The following is a 7,757-nucleotide window of genomic DNA, read 5'->3' as shown; positions in this document are numbered from 1 at the left end:
ATGGTAAATGTCTATGTAAAGCTCTATGTAAATGTCACTGAGAAACTTATTTAAATACATCTAATATATCATTTACTTCAAAGGAGAAATCCTGTTTCTTTCTCTTTTTCATCTCTCCATAGAACCCATGTGTCTATCAAATGGTGTGCTGGCATACAGAAGAATTCTATTAATATTTATGAATAAATATATTAATGGTTAAATGGCACCCTCCTGCCATCTAGCCTTCATTACAAATACTATTGTCTATCGGTATCTGCAAGGAACTGGTTCCAGTACACAGGGTATTCAAAACCAATGGTCAAGTCCCATAGTGGGCTCTTCATATGTCAAGATTCCCACATTCACCAATTCAAAGGCGGATGTGGAACTGCAGATATAGAGGGCAGATTGTATTTATTGAAAACATAAATCTGCTCCTAAGTGGATCTGCACAGTTCAAACCCCTGTTGTTCAAGGGTCGACTATACATGCTCCCTGAACAGAAATCATTGTTATAATAGAACTTTAAGATTTTTGCTCAATGTTAAAATAGGAAACTATGCATTCACAAAAAAGTGGAACACCTAGATAAACTTTTGGGTCAAATAGTGACAAAATTTCATTGAGAGGAATAATTCTGAGTTACCAATGATTCTATCCTAGTCTTACATTTGCTTGTTTAAAAATAATTTATCCTCAGTCATTAATAAGGTATATCATTCAAAGACATCTTGGAAATAGCATTTGCATAGGTTAAAAGAAGCTGGGTTCTAAAGTCTTTTAAGACATTTATTTCACCCATGGATATAGGGATGTTATTTATTAAGTTGAGAATCATTACAGCACAATGTAATTATATTTCTTGCAGGATACTTGATGATTCAGATTTGCTATGTCAATTTGTAGAGCTGTAATGGACTCCTTCTTGATCAAAAAGCCAGATAACTTAAAAATCTTTGCATCATAACTTGATATGAAATACTCAGCAGTAATAATTTTGAAAAGACACACTAAATTGTAATGCAATGCTTTATGTTTTTTTTTTTTTTCCTACTCTTTTGGAAACAGAACATAAAACCAGAAGCATCAAAGTTTCACTTTGATGATATTTGTTAGATATTTTCAATCAAAGTGTTTACACAATGAGTCAGCAATGTTCTTGACAAAAGAAAGCCCTTTAGAAGCATTAGCTTCCAGGCAGTGTATTCAATAAGTAGTATCCATATGTGAATGCTGATAAGGAAGTGTGAATTACTTTCACAACTCTTAATTGGTGCTATATAGTCTTAGCAAGAGAAATAGAAGCTTAAAAATATCTTGAGTAGCTAATAAGGCATTAAAGCAGAAATTTTATATAATCCTAGGAATCAACATATATAGACTCTTTATAAAGTAAATTAAAGATAAAAATAAATTTACATTGGATAGGCTAATAAGCAAATAATGAAGATATTACTCTATACTAAATGTATATGTTTGGCTACTATTTATCACTAAAGATATGCCAGTTTATTAATGTTCTGCAGCTTTTTTTTTTTATTGCTTTCACTACATTTTTCTAAGTGAATATTTAGCTTTGAAAGAGACACATCCTTGCCAGAGAAATTTAAATGAAGCTACAGAGTCACATTTAAGTAATTAAATATCAGATACAATTTTAAAACTTTTGAATAATTCCAGAAATCCTCCACATGTAAATAAATAATTCTGGTGCAACAAACCTTAACCTAGTCTTTTCAAAAGGTTATGCCATTTTCTCAAAAAAGATAAACAAACAAACAAACAAATGGTGTCATGAAGATGACTGTGTATCATTTGTTTTCTTCTTGTGTTTATTTCTATTTTTCAGGTTTTAAAACTTATCATGAGTTATTTTAGTACTAACGAAAGTTATAATTTGTAAATGAATAAACACTTGTTATTCAAGAAAGAAGACAAATATTCATTTTGACCTCCAACTAAAAATTTCAGATTACTTGTCCACTGCATGAAATCAGATTTACAATTTTTTTCAAAGAAGTGTGAAAAAAAATCCATTTAATTTCTTTTTTATTCTCCTAAAATTTTTCTCCTGATACAAATGGATAGTTTTGACTGCTCATCTTAGGAACAATGCATGATTTGAAGGATTCTTTAGGGCCAGATCAGGACTGTGTTGCTGTGGTGATTTTACTATCATCATAAGCACTGTCACTCTCCAGCAAATGTTTTGCTATGTAGTCTTAGAAAGGCCCTAACCATACATGTCACTCTTATGAAAGGCAAGTAACTTGAATTCAAAGTAGTTGTATCCAGAAGACTGACTAATATATCTAGGCTAATGGAATGAGATTGGCAAGTAGTTGAATTCCTCTAATTCTCTTAACAGAGATTGTTTCTGGTTTAAGATAAAGAATATACAGTGCCCTTTACATGTATATATAATGCAGATAATGAAGAAAAAGATTCTATGTGCTTGAGGGAAACTTGGAAAATATTCAGTAAAAACTTTTTATACGTGAGGTAATGAAGTCATAGATATTTAAATGAATAGCAAGAACTCCAACAAATATATTAATTAAAATTCCCTGTGTTATATCAATGGTAACAGCTCAAACCATTTAATCATAAATGAACAATATATTATAAGAATATCAGAGACTCACAGAAATAAAGAGAACATTGGAAAATAAGGGCAGCATGGAATACCTTTTTTGAGTGCTAAGAATTAATGTGACACATTTCTAAAAAAATCCTAGTTTCCTTTTTTCTTTTCCAATAATTTTAGAATCAAAATTTCAAATTTTACAAAGATATTAGTAATGGTAACAGATGTTGAAGACTCATTTTGAAGATACATTTACCCACCATCTGGTTTCCCAGGGATTAAGTTATTGGCCACTGAAGTCACCGTCTGACTGTATACCCTGAAAGGAATTCAGAACGAAAAACAAGTTGGGAAAAAGGCCCTTAGGTATCTCAGGAAGAATTTTAATGAACAAAAATTCTTACATATTCGACTTACGTAGGAAAAAAACCCACGAAAACCATTAATGGAGATATCTGTTCCTCCTGACCAACAGTAACCTTTTATAGATGTGTATGCTTGACTGCATGTATTCCCTAGCTCAAATCATATATGTACTGGCTATCCTCCCTCCCACCCCCACCACCCCCTGCCCACCCCACACCCCACACCGCCGCTTCAGAACAGTTCCTCAGACCTGTCTCAGAGGCAGTCTCCTGGGCAATAGTCTCCCGTTAGACCCTGGATATAAATAAAAATAAACCCGCAGCTCTAAAGTTGTGCATTTCTTTTTTCAGCTAACATATTATTATCTATAAAATACTGAGTCTTACAATATATATAAACATAATTTATCACCATTTACTGAGGTCTTTTTTTGCACATGTTATTTTCTAAAACATAATTTTATTTGTAAAGATCTTTAACATATTTAGTTAGATTTATTCCTATACACCATATGGGTTACTATTTCTGTGAATTAAATTTTTAGAAGTTTCATTTCAAAATGAGTTTTGCTAAGCATAAAAGTATTGGTTTTTATATTGATTTTATATATTTTAATTTTGCTTTCTTATTTTATTATTTTGCCTGTAGATTCTGTTGAGCTTTCTGTATGGACAAACATTGCCTAAAATTATTACAGTGCTTAAAATGTTTCTTTTTCAATTTCTATATGTTTCACTCCTTTTTCTACTTTTATTGGCTTGCATAGAACTTCTAATGAATATCTTGGTTGAATAAATATATGAAAATAAAAAATATATTATGTAGTCATGGTATTATCTTTGTGAGTACATTTTTAGTAATGTTCCATCTTCTGTAAGTTTTTGGTTTTTTCAAGTTTTCTTTTTTGACTAAGAACCAGTTAATTTGTTGGCCTTCTCAAAGAACTAGCATTTGATTTTGTTGATAGTATCTGTTATTTCTTTGCTTTCCGTTTTTTCAGTTTCTGCTTTTGTCATTATTATTTCTCTCTTCTGTTTGATTTCCTGTGCTGTTCCTAAATTGAATACTTAGTTTATTAATTTTACATCTTTCTTATTTTCCTAATCTAAATACTAAAGCTATTATACTTGACCTGGAACAAATAGATTGCCAGATATTTCTCCAGAAAAGATAGGTTTATTCTGGATCATCAGAGAATTGCAGTTCCTGGTCTGCAACCAAGGAGAGCCACATGTGGATCCCCAAACAGCAAGAGAAGGAGAATGCTTTTATAGGGAGGAAGAGAGATTTTTGATGGCTATAGTGAAATAGAGTCCAAGGCTCTTCATTGGCTGAGTCCTTTCCGGAAAAGAAGAAGAGTCTTCTTCCTGTTGGGTTCAGCTACTGTTGTAGGGTCTTTTGGTCTCCCAACTCTATTTAATCGAGGTTTCTGTATTAATTTTTTACACTCTCTAAATATCTCATGCTGCATTTCTCAAGATTTTATTGCTTTTCTTTTTCATTCAGATCTGAATATTTAATGGTTTACATTATGCTCTTTCTGTGACTTCTGAATTATTTAGAAGTGCAGTTTTAAATTGCAAACCATAAGGCTCTTTTCCTGTTATTTCTATGAGGGAAGACTAAATGGATGTAACAGAGAAGTTGAAAATTACTGTTTCCACACTTTGCTCAAGAGGGGTCAGGGAACTCTCCTCTATATGGGGATCACCTGAGAAATTCTTCCCCTTCCATCTTCTGCCTAGGCAGTCCTTTAGGGCCTGATCCTAATCTGCATTCAGTCAGCAGAAGCAATAGGAGCATGGAGAAGTGTTCATGGCTAGACCTGGAAATGGCATTTGCTACTTATGCTCACATTTTATTGCACACTAGTTAGATGCCTGGCTATGTTTAACTGCAAGGGAGGCTAGGGATTGTAGTTCAGTTGGGTGGCCAAAGAAGGGGAAGAAAACTTAAGTGGAAGACTAGATAGCAGTCTCCACTTCTTTATGGTGTTTTTGTATTTTCTTTTCCTCCAGAACACATGTTCTGTATGATTTAAATAATTTGGTACTTGTTAAGACTTGTTTTGTAGTGTAATAGAGTTCAAATTTTATAATTGTTACACATACGATTCTTAAAAGAACACTATTTTATTATTATACAGGGTTCTTCATGCATCTGTGAGATGCAGTTTATTTTGTTATTGTGTTTTATGAATCTTCTATGTACTTATTTTTCCCACCTATTTTACATATCTTTTTGAGAGTTGTATTTTAAAATCTGCCACAATGCTTGTGGGCTTATCAATTTCTCCCTGGAATTTTCTCAGTAAATACTTTTCATTTATATAAAGGTTATGTTGTTAGGAAAAAGCATGTTTTATTTTATTTTGTTATTCTGAAAAAAATTTTCTTTTACTATCAACTCATTAGCTGTTTATCTTTACTTTACTTTGCGTAAATTCTCTTCTGTCTAATATTGATAATGCTATACCACTTTTCTTTTGGTTAGTATTTGTGTGTTCTACATTTTTCTCCATTTGCTTTCAAAATTTCTTTTTTTATCATGTTTATGAGTTAAATAGAAAATAGCTAGATTTGTTTTTCTTTCAATACAATTTAAGGGTCTGTTTTTTCAAAATGATTATTATGAATTTAAGAAAACATTTTGACTAATATTTTAAGTGGGATTCTGGGGAGGTGAACACATGGAGGTGGTGCTGGGAGATAAGTGTGGCTGACTTGAGAGCATGGAAGCTCCACAACTTTCCCTCACACTCCATCCTTCAGAAGAGATGCATAGGCTGTTCCTGAGTTATATCCTTTTAGGATAAACTGACAGTCTAGTAATTAAAAAAAAAAAAATATATATATATAGACTATTGCCCATCATCTTATTATGTGCTTATTTTGTGTTTTCAAGTTTTGTATATATATATATATACACACATATACACATACACATACATATTTGGTTACTTTCTCTTTTTTTGCTTCCAATTATAATAGTTACATTTTTTATTCATTTCTCTCTCCTAACTTGGATTTGGTAGCGTTTATATTCTATTTATGTAATTTTACTGTATATGCTTATACTTTTAATATGTTTACTTAAAAATTCTAAAATAAATCAGTTTCATGATCTCTCTTCAGCCAATACAAACACCTTAGAAAACATGAAATTTTTCTCATGTTCTTACCATCTTACATCTTAAAGGGCCTACTGTTTGGTTTTCACCTTATTTTAAAATTCCAACACTAGCTCTTTGTTTAAATATATAGTCATTTCTTATTTTATTTAAAAGCATGTGTACAAATTTTCTGCTAATCTTACCTTTAGATGTTTTTCTTTCCTTCTAGGTATAATATCCTTCTTCTTAAATATTTCCTACTGTAAGAATTGTTATTTTTATTTTTTTTCCAAAATACTTCAGTACTCCTGTTTATAAGTTACCCTAAAGTTTGATTTTGCTTTTGTTTCATTTAGGGCCTCTGAGGTTTCCTGGCTCCAGTTCTGTTATTGTATTAATTTCTTCTATCATGATTCTGATACTTGGAAGGTCACAGATTTCTCACTTCTCTGAGGTCTTTTTTTCTCCCTCCTTCCCTCCCTCCCTCTTTTCCTTCCTTCCTCCCTCCCTCCCTCCCTCCCTTCCTTTCTTGCCGTATTTCTCTCCTTAGCACTTACCTAGGCTGGTGGGTAGAGAGGTTCTTATTCCTTTTCCTTAAAAGCCTAACTTCCTGTTTTAGTCACCGCTGTATATTCAAGGCCTAGAAATATGTTCTCAGTAATTATGTGCAGAATGATGAATGTACAAATTATAGATTTTATGAGAATACATAATACACAGTGTTGTTATGAGTTAACACTATTATGCAACTGAGTTTTCTAACTCGGTGCTTGAAATTTAAGTCAAAGTACATTGCTAAGTGATCAACTAGCTTTACTTTTGTACATAGCACAGATATTTAAAATCACTTCAATTATTTCCTCTATTTTTACATATCTATATTAGTGTGGGCCATCTATATTTTGCCATACCAAAATACAACCAACTGGATAATGTAAACAAAAGATCAAGGTGTTAGCAGGTTTCATTTCTTCTGAGGCCTCTTGCCTTGACTTACAGATGGCCACCTTCTCGTGTCCTCACATGGCCTTTTCTCTGTGTGCAGGTACCCCAGGTGTCTCTCTGTGTACAAATTTCCTTTTCTTAAAAGGCTGCTAATTAGATTGGATTAAGGGCCACCCTGAGGGTCTCTTTTTAACTTAACTACCTCTTTAAAGGCCCTATCTTCAAATGCAATCACATTCTTAGGTACTGGGTGTTAAGGCTTAAGCATGCTAATTTTGAGAGAGAAATAATTCAATCTATAACAATATCTATTTCTAGCTCAGAGTTACATTCTTTAGGTAAACTTAAAAATGACTCATTAATATCTATTGTCAGAATTAATTGCTTGATATTTTGTAGCTGGGAGTGTACTGTATCTTGTTTTTACAGGCATATATACCTGTCAGATTTACTTGGATTCTGAATAATGACCATGGTATTACATATATTCACCAATTCTATAATAAAGAAAAATTCACTCTATTCAATATGCATTTACATATTATGACTAGAATTTGTCATAATTCTTTATCAGTGCTTTAAAAACTTCAATTTTGAACAATCATGCTCTGACTGGCTAGAAAGATAAGGTTCCTTATCATGTAGGTTTATAAGGGGGCTGGTTAAACAGTTGTTGGAGATATTCTAGAGTGGATGGAAACATTGAAATGGGAATTAAATTTAGTTTCAGAGGTAACATCTATGTCTCAGAAATAATTTTATCAT

Source organism: Camelus ferus, chromosome 1 (genome assembly GCF_009834535.1).
Source record: "Camelus ferus isolate YT-003-E chromosome 1, BCGSAC_Cfer_1.0, whole genome shotgun sequence".
Taxonomy (NCBI): Eukaryota; Metazoa; Chordata; class Mammalia; order Artiodactyla; family Camelidae; genus Camelus; species Camelus ferus.
The sequence above is the reverse complement of the archived record's forward strand: the minus strand, read 5'-3'. Positions refer to the sequence as shown.